General features: G+C 38.7%; 1 long non-coding RNA gene across 2 annotated transcripts; it reads left to right on the top strand.

Annotated features, from left to right (window-relative positions):
- Nucleotides 1-254: 254 nt before the first annotated feature.
- LOC126619478 (uncharacterized) lies at nucleotides 255-21,169 on the top strand. 2 transcript variants are annotated; one of them, XR_007622069.1, is made up of 3 exons: nucleotides 255-470; nucleotides 9,723-9,821; nucleotides 20,695-21,169. It is a non-coding gene; the product is annotated as an uncharacterized LOC126619478 (long non-coding RNA). The 2 variants fall into 2 exon arrangements; XR_007622070.1 differs by having other exon boundaries at nucleotides 257-354; nucleotides 9,704-9,821.
- The last annotated feature ends 2,128 nt before the right edge of the window (nucleotides 21,170-23,297 follow it).

Here is a 23,297-nt window from a genome sequence, read left to right as displayed (position 1 = left end):
AAACAGGTCATGAATTCCAAGTGAACGGACACCGTTTGAAGCCATATTATGAGACATTTGTTGAACAAACCGTGGATGATATTTCTTTGGGTGCCGTGGGCACAAATGGAGAATGAATGGGCTTTTCGTCCGGCTGTACGACGTAAAAGAAAGCGCTACTTGGGAGGCAACCCATGCAATTCAACAAAGGAAGACCAAGGAATTACTCCAATTCCAGATTTGCGTTCCTAAACTCTTCACTTTGTTGTTTATTTCGAATCTGCCTCTTTAGTTGTTTTAGTTGCTGTTTGTGTGTTTCTTTTTGTTTAGTGTGATTTTATGCTTGAAACATTGAGAACAATGTTTGATTTAAGTGTGGGGGGGGGTAACTAAGTGTTTTAGATGCAAATTCGTGGGATTTTATCACCCTTAACTTGGAGACTTGTTCCTTGCTGTTTTTAAGTGTTTTTGAGCAGTTTTGATGTGTTTTAGTGTGTTTTCATGCAAAAATCCGAAAATCACATAAAAATTTGAAAAATTTGTTTTAAAAAACCCAAAAAGAGTTGTTTTTGTGTGTTTGTTTGTGTCTTAGGGTACCTTCCAACACAATGATGAGGATTCGGTTTGTAATTACATGGCTGTTAAAGAGAGTGATTAACATGGATGAAAGTTTGATTTACTCTTTGTTATGCTTAGTTGTGGTTATAACTTATGAATTCACATGCAATCATAAAAGAAAAAATCAGTTTTTGTAACATGCTTGAAGGAAGGAACTCAAACTAACGCTACAACCGTGTGAGACTTGAGCCTAAACGTTTATTTGGAGAGTTAAAATCTGTGCATTCTTTGTTTTCTAAAGTCGTTGCATGATCTCATTATTCTTTGCTTGGTTGCTACTTAGAAGGCGTTTCATCATTTAGTTCCAAATGCTAGAACTCATGCCCATTTCATTCAAAGCATGTTATTGATTTGCATAACACACATTCAAGATGAAGTTGTGTAGTTACCACCACCATAGCCAAAAAGCCGTGTGCCCTATGTCATTATGTTTTGTAGGTTTTTAACCCCATTGAGCCTTGTTAGCCTTCGTTATTTGTTAACCCATGTTCTCCTCACCTAGCCTAGATTAGGACCATCCATACCTTGTTCTTAAAGCATAGTAAAGCATGATTCAAATTGAATTCCTTTTGATTTATGTTGGCAGAAAACAAGTGTGGGGGAAGTATTTCTTTTGTGATTTTGTGTGCCATAGGCACGTGTGGAAAGAAAAAAAAAAGAAAAAAATGAAGAAAAAAATATGAGAAGTATGAAAAAAAGAGTTGAAAAGTTGAGACAAAGACTTCCAAAGTATTGTTTGTTGAAGTAAGGGTCCAAAACAATGAATTTGACCCTAAGGAGTTGTTTAAGTCTCCCCCTTGTGTGTTAAAGTTAATGTCTGCAATCTAAGTGAATTCTAAGTCTCAATTTCATTGCTTTGCTTACTATCGCTTGAAGAACGGTTGTTTTCCTTATCCTTTCCTTGTTAACCAATACCCCGAGCCCCATTACAACCCTTAACTTCTATCTTGAGTGTTATGTGTTTCAATTTGTGGAGTTTGAATTTGGTATGAGCATATGGTGTCACTGGTTCTCGCATCTAAGTAGTAGCATTCCATTCATGAGATCATATCTAAACATGCTTCTTAACTCTAGAAATTGCGTTCTTTGTGATACATATATGTGAGCATTCGTTGTCATATCTACATCAATCTTCTCACATATGACTAGTGTAGGGTGTGGAGTTAGAAAATCTGAGTGAAAATAGAGTGTATATCTTGTAAGGAATTGAGGGAATTCTCTAAGGCATGTTACTACATTCAAAGCATTGTTTTAATTGATTACTTGTGAACTAGGGAGTAGTGGCTTTAATTAAGTATGTGCTTGTGTAAAGATGACTCAAATCTGTGGGGATAACAATCTTTAACATGTCATATGCATTGGAAATCCCTGAGGCAAACGTTGGAAGGTTTAGGTTTTGTTTTGGTTAGTTTGTTTCGTTTTGTTTTCTTTCTTTTGTTTGTTTTGCTCGAGGACTAGCAAAAGCTAAGTGTGGGGGAATTTGATAGGAGCATATTTATGCGCCTTAGTTAGCTAGTTCTTATGCATTTTCGTTATGTTTTCTTTGTTAAAGTAGTCTTTTAAGCTACTTTCATGTGTTTTCAGGTTTAAAGGACATATTACATGAAATGATGCAATTTGGAGCTTTTGGAGCAAAAAAGTGAGCTTGGAATGAAAAGGACATGCTTGGAACACAAGGTTGGGATGAAATTGAAGAGTTGAAGATTTGAGGTTTCCTACTTGAAGTAGGAAAGCTAAGCCTAAAAGTTTCCATTTTGGGTTGATCTTTCCTAAACCGGAATGGCCTTGCGTTTGAGCAACATTAGAAGGTTCCGAAGCGTTGGAAGACACAAAGAAAGGTGTTAGAATATTTTCTCATCCTTGCCGTGGGTTAGGGCTTAATTTCTCTTGGTTTTGGGCTTTTTAGAAGCCCTATCCACATTCTGATAGGAGCATATTTATGCGCCTTAGTTAGCTAGTTCTTATGCATCTTTGTTATGTTTTCTTCGTTAAAGTAGTCTTTTAAGATACTTTCATGTGTTTTCAAGTTTAAAGGACATATTACATGAAATGATGCAAGTTGGAGCTTTTGGAGCAAAAAGTGAGCTTGGAATGAAAAGGACATGCTTGGAACACAAGGTTGGGTTGAAATTGAAGAGTTCGAGATTTGAGGTTTCCTACTTGAAGTAGGAAAGCTAAGCCTAAAAGTTTCCATTTTGGGTTGATCTTTCCTAAATCGGATTTGGCAACCAAAGTTTCTAAAGTTGGAAGTTTCTATTCTTGGAGGTTTCCAATTTCGAGAGTTTCTATTCTCGGCTTTGGGCTTTTGGATGACCCATCTTTGCCTCTTGGACCTATGCCGCACCTAACCCTAACCCTAGCCCACTTAATCAGCCGCACCTAGGCCTTGTTCACATGAAAAAAATCTGATTACTTACCCTAAGCCCATGCCGCACCTAATGTTCTAGAAACCCTAGTTTTTGGTGGATTTCCTAACCCTAGCCGCACCTAAACCCTAGCCCATTTGTCTAATCTGATTTCTTTAGGGTTTGGCTGCCTATATATATATGTTTTACCTCCCTTGGCCGAATGACCACCCTCTCCATAATCCAGAAATTAATCCTTCACGCCAGAAACCATTCCCCATCTTCAACAGCACCTATCCTTCATCATTCACCATATTTTCTGACCCAAAACCACCCTAGCCGTCCCATACACCTATCCTACACACTTTTCCACCATTCTACACCATCCATAACCCCCAAAAACCATCACAAACCCCTGTGCCGCAACCTAGGAAGAGGAGGAAGGTTCTTAGATGTTCCTGCTGTGCAATTTAGATTGCTGGAATTTTTAGGTGTGATCTTTCTTATGTTTTAAATGTTTCAATTCAATAAACTTTGTGTTGTGAGTATGAGGAACTAAACCCCCTTAGTTGGGGGGTAATTCGAAACCATGTACATGCTTGCAATATGATTTGATTACATTCAGTTGTTATTTCATAAGTTGTGGATTCAATTCGTTCATCTATTTGATTGATAACTTATTTGTGTATGTTGATTGAGAGTGCACGCTTAGTTTTCATGCATGAATATGAGGCTAGATTATGAGGGAGTTTCACCTAATAGTTACAATCTTATAATCACAAGTAGTGAAGATCGCTTGAAAACGATCGCGTTGAATGAATTCTTAGCATAAGTTTCATGCAATTCATAGTAACAAATGCTTCGTCAATGCTTATGTTTTTCATAGAACGTAATGATTCTTGCTTGTATCTCGATTATGCAATTCATGTAGGGAACTTGTAGGGAATGTTTTGGGTTGTCGTATGCAATCATCCAACTTAATAACTTGTGGAAAAACTGAGGGTTAATTAGTGCAATTCACGGTTGATCTGGGGCGTTGAGTATTCATAATTTATTGGAAGAACAACTGAAAATCGTTTTGTTTGCAAGTGTCACATGTGTGGAGAAGAACCTCCTAACTAGCCTTTTATCCATCCTTTTCATCCAAAAACGTTTTACAATCTGTTTTGTTTTAAAGTTTCTGTTTTGTTTTCAATTTTCGTCCAAAACAAATCCCCTTTTATTTTGAAGTCTTAGATTAGTTAGAATATGTTTTGATTTGTGTTTCTAAGTGTTTTGATTCAAGTTTTCACCCAAATTCGTCCAAGTTCTTGTTAGGTTCTCAAAACTGCCCAGAAAGTGGTTTTAGGCAGTTTTGAGTCATTAGGTTGCTGTTTTGAGTTTTAGGTTTGTTTAAGTGTTTTTAACTTTAGTTTTGCATTCTTTGAGTCTAGCTTAGTGTTTTAAACTTTGTGTTTATGTTTTGCAGTCAGTTTTCAAGTGTTTAGCAATCCCTCCTAATCCCCGGTCTAGAACGATCCCTACTTACATCTTTACTACGATTTGACAAAAAGAGGGTTTAATTTGTGTGCTTATCTATTTCGCATCACATTCCCACTAACCAGCTGCACCTTTCCCCTTCTAGAACACATATTTCCTTGCCTTGCAAGGCTTTCTAGAAGCCCTAACCCTAGCCCACTTAATTGCCGCACCCTAGGCCCTTTTCTCACCAAATTTCTGATTGTTTAACCTATTTTTCTGGTGGATTTGGGTTTCTAGAAACCCTAATCTGATTTGCTAGGGTTTTTAAGTGCCTATATATATATTTCTACACCTAGCCGCACACATCACCTCTCAACAATTCAGAAATTCATCCAACCCTATAGTCCCATTCCTTGCCGCAGCCACCATCATCCTTATACCCTTAGCCGCCACTCCTCCATCCATTCCAGCCATTTCCCACACCTTGCCGCAACCCTTCTCCACAACCATACACCATTCTACACCTCCATACACCATCCATACACCTTGCCGCACCACCATACTATCCTAACTCCCTTCCAAACCCAAAATCACATCCAAAAATCCCCTAAACCCTCTCTGCCGCAGCAAGGAGAAGAAGAAAGAGGAGCTTGACGTGCAGAATTCAAAGTGGAATTGTTGGGCGTTTTAGGTGTAATCTTTCTTATGTCTTCGATGTTTCAATTCAATAAACTTTGTGTTGTGAGTATGAGGAACTAAACCCCCTTAGTTGGGGGGTAATTCGAAACCATGTACATGCTTGCATTATGATTTGATTACATTCAGTTGTTATTTCATGAGTTGTGGATTCAATTCGTTCATCTATTTGATTGATAATTTATTTGTGTATGTTGATTGAGAGTGCACGCTTAGTTTTCATGCATGAATATGATGCTAGATTATGAGGGAGTTTCACCTAATAGTTACAATCTTATAATCACAAGTAGTGAAGGTCTTGATCTCTAATCGAGCGTTGAACGCTCAACAATATGAGGGAGTAGGCCAAATGGGACCCCCACGGCACCAAGTACATGAGGTAAGTACAACTTCCGATCTTCATTCACAATTGGCTAATCTTACTTCTCTTGTGTCTCAGATGGCCGAGGGCATGAAGATGCAAGGACCAATTGTATGTGGCGTATGTTCCATCCAAGGACATGTCTCTAAAAAGTGTCCACAGTTGATTGAAAATGGTGGATGGGAAAGCGCCCATGCAATTGGGTTTCAAGGTCACAACCAACCAAGGAACGATCCATATTCAAACACATATAATCCCGGTTGGAGAGACCACCCAAATTTCAAGTGGAGGGAGCCCCAACAACCTCAAAACCAAGGAGGCTTTAGGCAACAACCCCCGGGGTTCTTCACCAAGCCGTACACACCCAATCAAAACCAACCACAATCTGACCCAAATGCTTCAGGTACGTCCCTAGACAATGATGCACTTCTTAAGATACTAACCAAGTTGACTCATGGGCAGGAAAAGCAAACCCAAGCAATGCAAAGCACGAACATTAGGGTAGATCAATTGGAGAAGCAAATTGGGCAGATTGCGGAGTTTGTTGGGCAGTTTAGAGAACAAGGAAAGCTTCCTAGTTCAACCATTGCGAATCCAAAATGAGGTTTTGAAACCGCCAATGCAATCATGCTAAGGAGTGGAAAAGAAGTTGGGGCAGGTCCTACACCACCAAAATCAGGTCCCAAAGAGGATGAAACGTTGAAATCTGAAGAGGAGACACCAAGTCCACTCACAGCAAAGGTAGCACCACCTTTGCCGCAAGCACCCATGGCCCCTAAGCCATCCAATCCGTCCACCCTAGGTAAGATGAGTCCAAGTTTGGTTAATTCTAACATTATTCCACCCAATGTTCCATTTCCTAGCAGATTTTTGCAATTCAAGAATGAAGAGGAGTAAAAAGATGTTCTAGAGACATTTAGGAAGGTTCAAGTTAACATACCTCTCTTGGATGCAATCAAGCAAATCCCGAAGTATGCCAAGTGTTTGAAGAAGCTTTGTACAACAAAGAAACGTTTTCGGGAGAAAGAAGTGGTACAGGTAAGTGAGAATGTGTCTGCCATGATACAACGTAAACTACCTCCTAAATGCAAAGATCCGGGTAGTTTCACCATTCCTTGTTTCATTGGTAATACTAGGTTCAAATCTGCCATGTTAGACTTAGGTGCATCCATAAATGTTATGCCATATTCAATTTATGCATCTATGAACCTAGGCAAGTTAAAAAATGATGGTGTAATCATACAATTGGCCGATAGATCTAATGCATATCCAAAGGGAGTTGTGGAATGATGCGAAATAGATAAGCACACAAATTAAACCCTCTTTTGTCAAATTGTAGTAGAGATGTAAGTAGGGATCGTTCTAGACCGGGGAATAGGAGGGATTGCTAAACACTTGGAAACTGACTTAAAAACACAAAAACAAAGTCTAAACCACTAAACTAGACTCAAAGAATGCAAAACTAAAGGTTAAAACACTTAAACAAACCTAAAACTCAAAACAGCAACCTAATGACTCAAAACTGCCTAAAAACCACTTTCTGGGCAGTTTTGAGAACCTAACAAGAACTTGGACGAATTTGAGTGAAAACTTGAATCAAAACACTTTCTAACTAATCTAAGACTTCAAAATAAAGGGGGATTTGTTTTGGACGAAAATTGAAAACAAAACAGAAACTTAAAACTAAACAGATTGTAAAACGTTTTTGGATGAAAAGGATGGATAAAAGGCTAGTTAGGAGGTTCTTCTCCACACATGTCACACTTGCAAACGAAACGATTTTCAGTTGTTCTTCCAATAAATTATAAATACTCAACGCCCCAAATTAACTGTGAATTGCACTAATTAACCCTCAGTTTCTCCACAAGTTATTAAGTTGGATGATTGCATACGACAACCCAAAACATTCCCTACAAGTTCCCTACATGAATTGCATTGACGAAGCATTCGTTACTATGAATTGCATGAAACTTATGCTAAGAGTTCATTCAACGCGATCGTTTTCAAGCGACCTTCACTACTTGTGATTATAAGATTGTAACTATTAGGTGAAACTCCCTCATAATCTAGCATCATATTCATGCATGAAAACTAAGCGTGCACTCTCAATCAACATACACAAATAAGTTATCAAACAAATAGATGAACGAATTGAATCCACAACTTATGAAATAACAACTGAATGTAATCAAATCATATTGCAAGCATGTACATGGTTTCGAATTACCCCCCAACTAAGGGGGTTTAGTTCCTCATACTCACAACACAAAGTTTATTGAATTGAAACATCGAAGACATAAGAAAGATTACACCTAAAACGCCCAACAATTCCACTTTGAATTTCTGCACGTCAAGCTCCTCTTTCTTCTTCTCCTTGCTGCGGCAGAGAGGGTTTAGGGGATTTTTGGATGTGATTATGGTTTTGGAAGGGAGTTAGGATAGTATGGTGGTGCGGCAAGGGGTATGGGTGGTGTATGGAGGTGTAGAATGGTTGCGGCAAGGATGGAAGGTTGCTGGAATGGATGGAGAAGTGGTGGCTAAGAGGTATTAGGGTGATGGTGGCTGCGGCAAGGAATGGGAGTGGCTGGTTTTTCTATTTTCTGAATTGTGGAGAGGGTGCATTACTTGCGGCAAGGAGTAAAACACATATATATAGGCACCTAAAACCCTAAAGAAATCAGATTAGACCATGGGCTAGGGTTTAGGTGCGGCAAAGGCTTAAAGTCCATCAGAAACATAGGTTAAACAATCAGAAATTTGGTGAGAAAAAGGGCCTAGGGTGCGGCAAGGAGTGGGCTAGGGTTAGGGCTTCTAGAAAGCCTTGCAAGGCAAGGAAATTGGTGTTCTAGAAGGGGAGAGGTGCGGCCCAAACCCTAGGGGAGATAGATTAGGCTTTAACTTGGCAGAAATTAAATGAAAAGGGCTTAGGGTGCGGCATAGGCTTAGGATCCACAAGGAATTAGGGTTTAGGTCATCTCAAAGCCCAAAGCCAAGAATAGAAACTCACGAAAATGGAAACCTCCAAGAATAGGAACTTCCAACTTTAGAAACTTTGGTTGCCAATTCCGACTTCTTTGTTCTTCACTTTTATTTCTTCATTTCTTAAGCTCCTTTGACCTTCAAACTTGTCCATTCCTCGTGCTCCATTAGCATACACAACATTCCGGCTCAATTTTGCTCCAAAAAGCTCCAAATTGCATCATTTCATGTAATATGTCCTTTAAACCTGAAAACACATGAAAGTAGCTTAAAAGACTACTTTAACGAAGAGAACATAACGAAAATGCATAAAAACTAGCTAACTAAGGCGCATAAATATGCTCCTATCATGGAAGATGTTTTGGTGCAGGTTAATCATTTGATCTTTCCGGCGGATTTCTATGTTCTTGAGATGGATGAATCAGATCATGCTCCTTCATTGCCCATTCTCCTTGGACGGCCTTTCATGAAAACGGCTCTAACCAAGATTGATGTAGCCAAAGGAGAAGTAACTATGGCATTTGGTGGTGATATGATTTGTTTTAAAATTTCTGAATCCATTGAAACTCCTAACGTTGTTCGTTCTTGTTGTGTTATGGATACAATAGAAAAGATAGGGACAGACCATTCAGCCCCTAACACAAAGGTTGCATCAAGAGCCATGCAAGACGAGGGAATTGGAGTAGAGCATAAGGACCCCACGGCCACTGCCCTTAAGATACCCAATGTGGCCGAGAACACCATGAGAAAAAAAGTTCATGTTGCTGCCACTTCATCAGAACACCAAGGTAAGGCACCTAGTCCAAATCCAATTCCCATTAAAGTTGATAGGTGGTTTCCTTCTTTGGTGCAGGCACCCAAGCAAATCTCCGATGGTGGGCGCATGAACATGAACCTTAGGCAACACAACGCACCCATCAACAAACATCACTATCCATTTCCGTTCAAGGATGCAATGTACAAGAACTTTGTGGGGCAGGTTGTGGAGGAGATCCCACTCCATGCCGTGGGCTCCAATGGGGCATGATTGTGTTTTTCGTCTGGCTGTACGACGTTAAAGAAAGCGCTACTTGGGAGGCAACCCATGCAATTCAACAAAGGAAGACCAAGGAATTACTCCAATTCCAAATTTGCGTTCCTAAACTCTTCACTTTGTTGTTTATTTCGAATCTGCCTATTTAGTTGTTTTAGTTGCTGTTTGTGTGTTTCTTTGTGGTTAGTGTGATTTTATGCTTGAAACATTGAGGACAATGTTTGATTTAAGTGTGGGGGGGGTAACTAAGTGTTTTAGATGCAAATTCGTGGGATTTTATCACCCTTAACTTGGAGACTTGTTCCTTGCTGTTTTTAAGTGTTTTTGAGCAGTTTTGGTGTGTTTTAGTGTGTTTTGATGCAAAAATCCGAAAATCACATAAAAATTTGAAAAAATTGTTTTAAAAACCCAAAAAGAGTTGTTTTTGTGTGTTTGTTTGTGTCTTAGGGTACCTTCCAACACAATGATGAGGATTTGGTTTTTAAGTGCATGACTGTTAAAGAGAGTGATTAACATGGATGAAAGTTTGATTTACTCTTTGTTTATGCTTGGTTGTGGTTATAACTTATGAATTCACATGCAATCATAAAAGAAAAAAATCAGTTTTTGTAACATGCTTGAAGGAAGGAACTCAAACTAACGCTACAACCTTGTGAGACTTGAGCCTAAACGTTTATTTGGAGAGTTAAAATCTGTGCATTCTTTGTTTTCTAAGTCGTTGCATGATCTCATTATTCGTTGCTTGGTTACTATTTAGAAGGCGTTTCATCATTTAGTTCCAAATGCTAGAACTCATGCCCATTTCTTTCAAAGCATGTTATTGATTTGCATAACACATATTCAAGATAAAGTTGTGTAGTTACCACCACCTTAGCCAAACTGCCGTGTATCCCATATCATTTTATGTTTAAGTTTAACCCCGTTGAGCCTTGTTTAGCCTATGTTGTTGTTAACCCACATTATCCTCACCTAGCCTAGATTAGGACCATCCATACCTTGTTCTTAAAGCATAGTAAAGCATGATTCAAATTGAATTCCTTTTGATTTATGTTGGCAGAAAACAAGTGTGGGGGAAGTATTTCTTTTGTGATTTTGTGTGTCATAGGCACGTGTGGAAAGAAAAGAAAAAAAAAAAAAGAAAAAAAAATTCGTGGAAAAAGAAAAAAAAATGAAGAAAAAGTATGAGAAGTATGAAAAAAAGAGTTGAAAAGTTGAGACAAAGACTTCCAAAGTATTGTTGGTTGAAGTAAGGGTCCAAAACAATGAATTTGACCCTAAGGAGTTGTTTAAGTATCCCCCTTGTGTGTTAAAGTTAATTTCTGCAATCTAAGTGAATTCTAAGTCTCAATTTCATTGCTTTGCTTACTATCGCTTGAAGATCGTTTGTTTTCCTTATCCTTTCCTTGTTAACCAATACCTCGAGCCCCATTACAACCCTTAACTTCTATCTTGAGTGTTATGTGTTTCAATTTGTGGAGTTTGAATTTGGTATGAGCATATGGTGTCACTGGTTCTCGCATCTAAGTAGTAGCATTCCATTCATGAGATCATATCTAAACATGCTTCTTAACTCTAGAAATTGCGTTCTTTGTGATACATATATGTGAGCATTCGTTGTCATATCTACATCAATCTTCTCACATATGACTAGTGTAGGGTGTGGAGTTAGAAAATCTGAGTGAAAATAGAGTGTATATCTTGTAAGGAATTGAGGGAATTCTCTAAGGCATGTTACTACATTCAAAGCATTGTTTTAATTGATTACTTGTGAACTAGTGAGTAGTGGCTTTAATTAAGTATGTGCTTGTGTAAAGATGACTCAAATCTGTGGGGATAACAATCTTTAACATGTCATGTGCATTGGAAATCCCTGAGGCAAACGTTGGAAGGTTTAGGTTTTGTTTTGGTTAGTTTGTTTCGTTTTGTTTTCTTTCTTTTGTTTGTTTTGCTCGAGGACTAGCAAAAGCTAAGTGTGGGGGAATTTGATAGGAGCATATTTATGCGCCTTAGTTAGCTAGTTCTTATGCATTTTCGTTATGTTTTCTTCGTTAAAGTAGTCTTTTAAGCTACTTTCATGTGTTTTCAGGTTTAAAGGACATATTACATGAAATGATGCAATTTGGAGCTTTTGGAGCAAAAAGTGAGCTTGGATTGAAAAGGACATGCTTGGAACACAAGGTTGGGATGAAATGGACGAGTTGAAGGTCAAAGGGAGCTTAAGAAATGAAGAAATGAAAGTGAAGAACAAAGAATTCAGAATTAGAACCCGAAGTTTCTAAAAGTTGGAAGTTTCTATTCTTGGCTTTGGGCTTCTAGATGACCCATCCTTACATTCTTGGACATTGCCGCACCATAGGCCCATCTCTAAACCCTAACCCTAGCCGCACCTTAGGCCTTATTCCCACTAAAAATCTGATTGTTTTAACCTAATTTCTGGTGGATTTGGGCTTCTAGAAACCCTAATCTGATTACCCTAGGGTTTTGGATGCCTATATATACTCATTATAACCCCTAGATCAGATCACCACCTCTCATACACAATCATTCACGCCAGAAATCTGCCCTTGCATTCTGCCGCACCTTCCCATCACCAAAGTCCCAAAATTCTGCCCAAAAATCATCCCTAGCCGTACCCCCATCAACCCTAAACCTTTCCCTACCATTCCCCATCCATTCTACACCATAAATACCACCCAAAACCTGTTCTAAACTTCTCTGCCGCAGCAAGGAGGAAAGGGAAATCATTGATGATCTTGCTGCCAAGTTGGAGTCTTCTAGGTGTTTTCTTTCTTTGGGTTTTAATTTCTAAATTTATGTATCTTTGCTTTGCGAGTATGAGGAACTAAACCCCTCTTAGTTAGGGGGTGATTCGAAACCATGTACATGCTTGCAATATGATTTGATTACATTCAGTTGTTATTTCATAAGTTGTGGATTCAATTCGTTCATCTATTTGATTGATAACTTATTTGTGTATGTTGATTGAGAGTGCACACTTAGTTTTCATGCATGAATATGATGCTAGATTATGAGGAAGTTTCACCTAATAGTTACAATCTTATAATCACAAGTAGTGAAGGTCGCTTGAAAACGATCGCGTTGAATGAATTCTTGGCATAAGTTTCATGCAATTCATAGTAACGAATGCTTCGTCAATGCTTATGTTTTTCATAGAACTTAATGATTCTTGCTTGTATCTCTATTATGCAATTCATGTAGGGAACTTGTAGGGAATGCTTTGGGTTGTCGTATGCAATCATCCAACTCAATAACTCGTGGAAAAACTGAGGGTTAATTAGTGCAATTCACGGTTAATTTGGGGCGTTGAGTATTCATAATTTATTGGAAGAACAACTGAAAATCGTTTTGTTTGCAAGTGTGACATGTGTGGAGAAGAACCTCCTAACTAGCCTTTTATCCATCCTTTTCATCCAAAAACGTTTTACAATCTGTTTTGTTTTAAAGTTTCTGTTTTGTTTTCAATTTTCGTCCAAAACAAGTCCCCCTTTATTTTGAAGTCTTAGATTAGTTAGAATATGTTTTGATTTGTGTTTCTAAGTGTTTTGATTCAAGTCTTCACCCAATTTCGTCCAAGTTCTTGTTAGGTTCTCAAAACTGCCCAGAAAGTGGTTTTAGGCAGTTTTGAGTCATTAGGTTGCTGTTTTGAGTTTTGTGTTTGTTCAAGTGTTTTAAACTTTAGTTTTGCATTCTTTGAGTCTAGTTTAGTGTTTTAAACTTTGTTTTTATGTTTTTAAGTCAGTTTTCAAGTGTTTAGCAATCCCTCCTAATCCCCGGTCTAGAACGATCCCTACTTACATCTTTACTACAATTTGACAAAAAGAGGGTTTAATTTGTGTGCTTATCTATTTCGCATCAAATTTTTGGCGCCGTTGCCGGGGATTGTTTTTGTTTCTGATTTTGTTTAAGTTTCTGATCTAATTTTGTTTCTTGTTTCTTAGGTACTAGTGTATGACTAGAAGCTCTCAAACGATTCGCGCGAACATCTTGGATTTTGACGACGACTTTGAGAGGAAATTGAGAAGAGCTAGAAACCAGCAAGAACACCATCCACCGAATTCCGAAACTGACCTTGAAGAAAACGTACAAGAAGAGGAGGAGGTCACGGCAGGGATATTTGAAGAAGTCCAAGGCATGGCGGTGGACAACCGTACACTCAAAGAGCTTTCCGTCTCAGGTTTGGATAATGCCGCACCTTTGTGCATCCAATACCCCACGGCTGCCCAAGGTAAGACGGACGAGTTTGAATTAAAGTCAAGTTTGCTTCATCATATTCCTAAATACCATGGCTTGTCCATGGAAGATCCTAACAAACATTTGAAAGAATTTGAAGTGGTTTGCTCTAGTATGACTCCCGTCAATGTTGACGGATGTATCTTGAAGATGAAGGCTTTTCCATTCTCTTTGATGGATAAAGCCAAGGATTGGTTATACGAGTTAGCTCCCGGCACTGTCACTTCTTGGGAGAGTATGAAGAGAGCGTTCTTGGAGAAGTTCTTTCCAACTTCTCGCATCATCCTCCTACGCAAAAAGATAAGCGGAATTCAGCAAGAAGAAGGTGAGTCTTTTCCTACATATTATGAACGATTTAAATCACTTGTTGCTTCTGATGTGAAAATTATGTTGACACTCAAATTAACCCTCTTTTTATCAATTGTAGCAAGTATGTAAGTAGGGATCGTTCTAGGCCGGGGATTAGGAGGGATTGCAAAATCACTTGGACTTGACTCAAAAACGTAAAAACAAGTTTAAAACACTAACTAGACTCAAAGAATGTAAAACTAAACTTTAAAACACTAAAACAAACCAAAAGACTCAAAACAGCAAATAAACACTCAAAACTGCCTTAAAACCACTTTCTGGGCAGTTTTGGACACTAGGGAAGAATTTGGACGAAAATTGGTTTAAACTTGACTCAAGACACCTAAAAACACAAACTAAATGGGTTTCTAACTAATATGACACTTAAAACTAAAGGGGGATTGATTTTGGACGAATTTTGAAAACAAAACAAAACTTTGTAAATTGAAAAGACTCTAAAACGAATTTGGTTTAAATGGATGGATGGAAGGCTAGCTAAGGGGTTCATCTCCACACATGTCACAGTTGCATATAAAACGATCTCTAATTGCTTTTCAATAAACCATGAATTCCCAACGCCCCAAGTTAATTAGGTCCGCTTAAATTAACCTTCAGATTTTCCTAATGTTATTGAATTGGATGATTGCATACGACAACCCAAAGCATTCCCCACAAGTCCCCTACATGATTGCATAATAGAGATACAAGCAAGAATCATTAAGTTCTATGAAAACCATAAGCATTGACTAAGCACTTGTTACTATGATTGCATGAAACTTATGCCAAGAATTTACTTAAAACGATTGTGATCAACAACCTTTACTACTTGTGAATATAAGTTCATAACGATTAGGTGAAATTCCCTTATATCCTAGCATCAAATTCATGCATGCAAACTAAGTGTCGACCCTCAATCAACATACAAGAATAAGTTTTAATTCACATAGATAAGCAAATTGAAATCACAACTTATGAAACGCAATTAAAAGTAATCAAATCATATAGCAAGCATAATCATGGTTTCGAATCCCCCCCTAGCCAAGGGGGTTTAGTTCCTCATACTCGCAAATAAACAAAGATAAATAAATTTAAACATTAAAACAAAGATAGAAAACACCTAGAAACGCTCCACAATCCAAGCTCCTTGAATGGCATGCACGGCTCCAAGAGTTCTTCCTTCTTCTCCTTGCAAACTCACGGCACACAAGGTATGTTTGGGTGAATGGTGTAGTGAAAATATGGTAGAGGATGGTGACTAAATGGTGCAGCAAAAGATGGTATTTATAGGCTGAAATTCGCAGCCCCTATGTAGCAAAGGAAAAGGGTTTAAAAGCCTAATTTGTATAGGATAATAACACACAATCCTTGAAGGAAAAGGTTAAGGCTTTTAGAAACCAAGGGGGAAAGAAATAATCAGGTTTCTAGAAGTTCTAGAAAGGTTTGGGGCGTCACTTTTGTAGGACAAGGGATAAGGCCTTCTAGAAAGGTTGTTTTGTGGCTGATTTCTAGAAAAAACAAGGGATAAGGTGTGGCACCTTTGTAGGAGTGGATAAGGGCTTCTAAAAACCAATTTTAATGTGTCCTAATCTAGTTAGAAACCCTCCTAAGTGGCTGAAATGTGGATAGTTTAGGATTAGGATAAGATAGGATAGGATAAGGTTTGTTTGGATAAGATAAGCTAAGATAAGGTTATGGATGAGGTTTTGGATAAGATTCCTTCTCTTGAGCTGATTCTTTGACTTTAACTCTTCTTCTTCACATAGGAAACCTTGCTTGAGTAGGAAACTTCATGTGTCTAGGAATCCATATTCAATTAGGACTCCTACATTGATTAGGAATCCTTCTTTATTTAGGAATCCTTCATTTAAGCCCTTTCCTACTTCAACTAGGAAACTTTGTATCTTCAATTCTTCAACTTCAAAACACATTCCTAGCTTCATCAATCCTTCAAATTCGTCCATCCCTTGTGCTACATATGCATGAACTCCATTCTAGCCCAATTTTGCTCCAAAATGCTCCAAATTGCTTCCTTTTGCTCACTTTGTCTCTAAAACCTGAAAACACATGAAAATTGCTTAAAAGACTAATTTAACTAAGAAAACACAACATAAATGCATAAGAACTAACTAACTAAGGCGCATAAATATGCTCCTATCAGCTTCTTGTCCACAGCATCAGATGAAGGAGGAGTTGCTTTTGCAATATTTCTACGAGGGTCTCCTACCTCTAGAACGTCAAATGCTTGATGCTTCGGCGGGGGGAGCATTGGTGGACAAAACACCCATGGCTGCCAAGATCTTGATCTCTAATCGAGCGTTGAACGCTCAACAATATGAGGGAGTAGGCTAAAGGGGGTCCCCACGGCACCAAGTACATGAGGTAAGTACAACTTCCGATCTTCATTCACAATTGGCTAATCTTACTTCTCTTGTGTCTCAGATGGCCGAGGGCATGAAGATGCAAGGACCAATTGTATGTGGCGTATGTTCCATCCAAGGACATGTCTCTGAAAAGTGTCCACAGTTGATTGAAAATGGTGGATGGGAAAGCGCCCATGCAATTGGGTTTCAAGGTCACAACCAACCAAGGAACGATCCATATTCAAACACATATAATCCCGGTTGGAGAGACCACCCAAATTTCAAGTGGAGGGAGCCCCAACAACCTCAAAACCAAGGAGGCTTTAGGCAACAACCCCCGGGGTTCTTCACCAAGCCGTACACACCCAATCAAAACCAACCACAATCTGACCCAAATGCTTCAGGTACGTCCCTAGACAATGATGCACTTCTTAAGATACTAACCAAGTTGACTCATGGGCAGGAAAAGCAAACCCAAGCAATGCAAAGCACGAACATTAGGGTAGATCAATTGGAGAAGCAAATTGGGCAGATTGCGGAGTTTGTTGGGCAGTTTAGAGAACAAGGAAAGCTTCCTAGTTCAACCATTGCGAATCCAAAATGAGGTTTTGAAACCGCCAATGCAATCATGCTAAGGAGTGGAAAAGAAGTTGGGGCAGGTCCTACACCACCAAAATCAGGTCCCAAAGAGGATGAAACGTTGAAATCTGAAGAGGAGACACCAAGTCCACTCACAGCAAAGGTAGCACCACCTTTGCCGCAAGCACCCATGGCCCCTAAGCCATCCAATCCGTCCACCCTAGGTAAGATGAGTCCAAGTTTGGTTAATTCTAACATTATTCCACCCAATGTTCCATTTCCTAGCAGATTTTTGCAATTCAAGAATGAAGAGGAGTAAAAAGATGTTCTAGAGACATTTAGGAAGGTTCAAGTTAACATACCTCTCTTGGATGCAATCAAGCAAATCCCGAAGTATGCCAAGTGTTTGAAGAAGCTTTGTACAACAAAGAAACGTTTTCGGGAGAAAGAAGTGGTACAGGTAAGTGAGAATGTGTCTGCCATGATACAACGTAAACTACCTCCTAAATGCAAAGATCCGGGTAGTTTCACCATTCCTTGTTTCATTGGTAATACTAGGTTCAAATCTGCCATGTTAGACTTAGGTGCATCCATAAATGTTATGCCATATTCAATTTATGCATCTATGAACCTAGGCAAGTTAAAAAATGATGGTGTAATCATACAATTGGCCGATAGATCTAATGCATATCCAAAGGGAGTTGTGGAATGATGCGAAATAGATAAGCACACAAATTAAACCCTCTTTTGTCAAATTGTAGTAGAGATGTAAGTAGGGATCGTTCTAGACCGGGGAATAGGAGGGATTGCTAAACACTTGGAAACTGACTTAAAAACACAAAAACAAAGTCTAAACCACTAAACTAGACTCAAAGAATGCAAAACTAAAGGTTAAAACACTTAAACAAACCTAAAACTCAAAACAGCAACCTAATGACTCAAAACTGCCTAAAAACCACTTTCTGGGCAGTTTTGAGAACCTAACAAGAACTTGGACGAATTTGAGTGAAAACTTGAATCAAAACACTTTCTAACTAATCTAAGACTTCAAAATAAAGGGGGATTTGTTTTGGACGAAAATTGAAAACAAAACAGAAACTTAAAACTAAACAGATTGTAAAACGTTTTTGGATGAAAAGGATGGATAAAAGGCTAGTTAGGAGGTTCTTCTCCACACATGTCACACTTGCAAACGAAACGATTTTCAGTTGTTCTTCCAATAAATTATAAATACTCAACGCCCCAAATTAACTGTGAATTGCACTAATTAACCCTCAGTTTCTCCACAAGTTATTAAGTTGGATGATTGCATACGACAACCCAAAACATTCCCTACAAGTTCCCTACATGAATTGCATTGACGAAGCATTCGTTACTATGAATTGCATGAAACTTATGCTAAGAGTTCATTCAACGCGATCGTTTTCAAGCGACCTTCACTACTTGTGATTATAAGATTGTAACTATTAGGTGAAACTCCCTCATAATCTAGCATCATATTCATGCATGAAAACTAAGCGTGCACTCTCAATCAACATACACAAATAAGTTATCAAACAAATAGATGAACGAATTGAATCCACAACTTATGAAATAACAACTGAATGTAATCAAATCATATTGCAAGCATGTACATGGTTTCGAATTACCCCCCAACTAAGGGGGTTTAGTTCCTCATACTCACAACACAAAGTTTATTGAATTGAAACATCGAAGACATAAGAAAGATTACACCTAAAACGCCCAACAATTCCACTTTGAATTTCTGCACGTCAAGCTCCTCTTTCTTCTTCTCCTTGCTGCGGCAGAGAGGGTTTAGGGGATTTTTGGATGTGATTATGGTTTTGGAAGGGAGTTAGGATAGTATGGTGGTGCGGCAAGGGGTATGGGTGGTGTATGGAGGTGTAGAATGGTTGCGGCAAGGATGGAAGGTTGCTGGAATGGATGGAGAAGTGGTGGCTAAGAGGTATTAGGGTGATGGTGGCTGCGGCAAGGAATGGGAGTGGCTGGTTTTTCTATTTTCTGAATTGTGGAGAGGGTGCATTACTTGCGGCAAGGAGTAAAACACATATATATAGGCACCTAAAACCCTAAAGAAATCAGATTAGACCATGGGCTAGGGTTTAGGTGCGGCAAAGGCTTAAAGTCCATCAGAAACATAGGTTAAACAATCAGAAATTTGGTGAGAAAAAGGGCCTAGGGTGCGGCAAGGAGTGGGCTAGGGTTAGGGCTTCTAGAAAGCCTTGCAAGGCAAGGAAATTGGTGTTCTAGAAGGGGAGAGGTGCGGCCCAAACCCTAGGGGAGATAGATTAGGCTTTAACTTGGCAGAAATTAAATGAAAAGGGCTTAGGGTGCGGCATAGGCTTAGGATCCACAAGGAATTAGGGTTTAGGTCATCTCAAAGCCCAAAGCCAAGAATAGAAACTCACGAAAATGGAAACCTCCAAGAATAGGAACTTCCAACTTTAGAAACTTTGGTTGCCAATTCCGACTTCTTTGTTCTTCACTTTTATTTCTTCATTTCTTAAGCTCCTTTGACCTTCAAACTTGTCCATTCCTCGTGCTCCATTAGCATACACAACATTCCGGCTCAATTTTGCTCCAAAAAGCTCCAAATTGCATCATTTCATGTAATATGTCCTTTAAACCTGAAAACACATGAAAGTAGCTTAAAAGACTACTTTAACGAAGAGAACATAACGAAAATGCATAAAAACTAGCTAACTAAGGCGCATAAATATGCTCCTATCATGGAAGATGTTTTGGTGCAGGTTAATCATTTGATCTTTCCGGCGGATTTCTATGTTCTTGAGATGGATGAATCAGATCATGCTCCTTCATTGCCCATTCTCCTTGGACGGCCTTTCATGAAAACGGCTCTAACCAAGATTGATGTAGCCAAAGGAGAAGTAACTATGGCATTTGGTGGTGATATGATTTGTTTTAAAATTTCTGAATCCATTGAAACTCCTAACGTTGTTCGTTCTTGTTGTGTTATGGATACAATAGAAAAGATAGGGACAGACCATTCAGCCCCTAACACAAAGGTTGCATCAAGAGCCATGCAAGACGAGGGAATTGGAGTAGAGCATAAGGACCCCACGGCCACTGCCCTTAAGATACCCAATGTGGCCGAGAACACCATGAGAAAAAAAGTTCATGTTGCTGCCACTTCATCAGAACACCAAGGTAAGGCACCTAGTCCAAATCCAATTCCCATTAAAGTTGATAGGTGGTTTCCTTCTTTGGTGCAGGCACCCAAGCAAATCTCCGATGGTGGGCGCATGAACATGAACCTTAGGCAACACAACGCACCCATCAACAAACATCACTATCCATTTCCGTTCAAGGATGCAATGTACAAGAACTTTGTGGGGCAGGTTGTGGAGGAGATCCCACTCCATGCCGTGGGCTCCAATGGGGCATGATTGTGTTTTTCGTCTGGCTGTACGACGTTAAAGAAAGCGCTACTTGGGAGGCAACCCATGCAATTCAACAAAGGAAGACCAAGGAATTACTCCAATTCCAAATTTGCGTTCCTAAACTCTTCACTTTGTTGTTTATTTCGAATCTGCCTATTTAGTTGTTTTAGTTGCTGTTTGTGTGTTTCTTTGTGGTTAGTGTGATTTTATGCTTGAAACATTGAGGACAATGTTTGATTTAAGTGTGGGGGGGGTAACTAAGTGTTTTAGATGCAAATTCGTGGGATTTTATCACCCTTAACTTGGAGACTTGTTCCTTGCTGTTTTTAAGTGTTTTTGAGCAGTTTTGGTGTGTTTTAGTGTGTTTTGATGCAAAAATCCGAAAATCACATAAAAATTTGAAAAAATTGTTTTAAAAACCCAAAAAGAGTTGTTTTTGTGTGTTTGTTTGTGTCTTAGGGTACCTTCCAACACAATGATGAGGATTTGGTTTTTAAGTGCATGACTGTTAAAGAGAGTGATTAACATGGATGAAAGTTTGATTTACTCTTTGTTTATGCTTGGTTGTGGTTATAACTTATGAATTCACATGCAATCATAAAAGAAAAAAATCAGTTTTTGTAACATGCTTGAAGGAAGGAACTCAAACTAACGCTACAACCTTGTGAGACTTGAGCCTAAACGTTTATTTGGAGAGTTAAAATCTGTGCATTCTTTGTTTTCTAAGTCGTTGCATGATCTCATTATTCGTTGCTTGGTTACTATTTAGAAGGCGTTTCATCATTTAGTTCCAAATGCTAGAACTCATGCCCATTTCTTTCAAAGCATGTTATTGATTTGCATAACACATATTCAAGATAAAGTTGTGTAGTTACCACCACCTTAGCCAAACTGCCGTGTATCCCATATCATTTTATGTTTAAGTTTAACCCCGTTGAGCCTTGTTTAGCCTATGTTGTTGTTAACCCACATTATCCTCACCTAGCCTAGATTAGGACCATCCATACCTTGTTCTTAAAGCATAGTAAAGCATGATTCAAATTGAATTCCTTTTGATTTATGTTGGCAGAAAACAAGTGTGGGGGAAGTATTTCTTTTGTGATTTTGTGTGTCATAGGCACGTGTGGAAAGAAAAGAAAAAAAAAAAAAGAAAAAAAAATTCGTGGAAAAAGAAAAAAAAATGAAGAAAAAGTATGAGAAGTATGAAAAAAAGAGTTGAAAAGTTGAGACAAAGACTTCCAAAGTATTGTTGGTTGAAGTAAGGGTCCAAAACAATGAATTTGACCCTAAGGAGTTGTTTAAGTATCCCCCTTGTGTGTTAAAGTTAATTTCTGCAATCTAAGTGAATTCTAAGTCTCAATTTCATTGCTTTGCTTACTATCGCTTGAAGATCGTTTGTTTTCCTTATCCTTTCCTTGTTAACCAATACCTCGAGCCCCATTACAACCCTTAACTTCTATCTTGAGTGTTATGTGTTTCAATTTGTGGAGTTTGAATTTGGTATGAGCATATGGTGTCACTGGTTCTCGCATCTAAGTAGTAGCATTCCATTCATGAGATCATATCTAAACATGCTTCTTAACTCTAGAAATTGCGTTCTTTGTGATACATATATGTGAGCATTCGTTGTCATATCTACATCAATCTTCTCACATATGACTAGTGTAGGGTGTGGAGTTAGAAAATCTGAGTGAAAATAGAGTGTATATCTTGTAAGGAATTGAGGGAATTCTCTAAGGCATGTTACTACATTCAAAGCATTGTTTTAATTGATTACTTGTGAACTAGTGAGTAGTGGCTTTAATTAAGTATGTGCTTGTGTAAAGATGACTCAAATCTGTGGGGATAACAATCTTTAACATGTCATGTGCATTGGAAATCCCTGAGGCAAACGTTGGAAGGTTTAGGTTTTGTTTTGGTTAGTTTGTTTCGTTTTGTTTTCTTTCTTTTGTTTGTTTTGCTCGAGGACTAGCAAAAGCTAAGTGTGGGGGAATTTGATAGGAGCATATTTATGCGCCTTAGTTAGCTAGTTCTTATGCATTTTCGTTATGTTTTCTTCGTTAAAGTAGTCTTTTAAGCTACTTTCATGTGTTTTCAGGTTTAAAGGACATATTACATGAAATGATGCAATTTGGAGCTTTTGGAGCAAAAAGTGAGCTTGGATTGAAAAGGACATGCTTGGAACACAAGGTTGGGATGAAATGGACGAGTTGAAGGTCAAAGGGAGCTTAAGAAATGAAGAAATGAAAGTGAAGAACAAAGAATTCAGAATTAGAACCCGAAGTTTCTAAAAGTTGGAAGTTTCTATTCTTGGCTTTGGGCTTCTAGATGACCCATCCTTACATTCTTGGACATTGCCGCACCATAGGCCCATCTCTAAACCCTAACCCTAGCCGCACCTTAGGCCTTATTCCCACTAAAAATCTGATTGTTTTAACCTAATTTCTGGTGGATTTGGGCTTCTAGAAACCCTAATCTGATTACCCTAGGGTTTTGGATGCCTATATATACTCATTATAACCCCTAGATCAGATCACCACCTCTCATACACAATCATTCACGCCAGAAATCTGCCCTTGCATTCTGCCGCACCTTCCCATCACCAAAGTCCCAAAATTCTGCCCAAAAATCATCCCTAGCCGTACCCCCATCAACCCTAAACCTTTCCCTACCATTCCCCATCCATTCTACACCATAAATACCACCCAAAACCTGTTCTAAACTTCTCTGCCGCAGCAAGGAGGAAAGGGAAATCATTGATGATCTTGCTGCCAAGTTGGAGTCTTCTAGGTGTTTTCTTTCTTTGGGTTTTAATTTCTAAATTTATGTATCTTTGCTTTGCGAGTATGAGGAACTAAACCCCTC

Source organism: Malus sylvestris, chromosome 4 (assembly GCF_916048215.2).
Source record: "Malus sylvestris chromosome 4, drMalSylv7.2, whole genome shotgun sequence".
In the NCBI taxonomy this organism is placed as follows: domain Eukaryota; kingdom Viridiplantae; phylum Streptophyta; class Magnoliopsida; order Rosales; family Rosaceae; genus Malus; species Malus sylvestris.
This window is presented reverse-complemented; position numbering and strand designations above follow the sequence as displayed.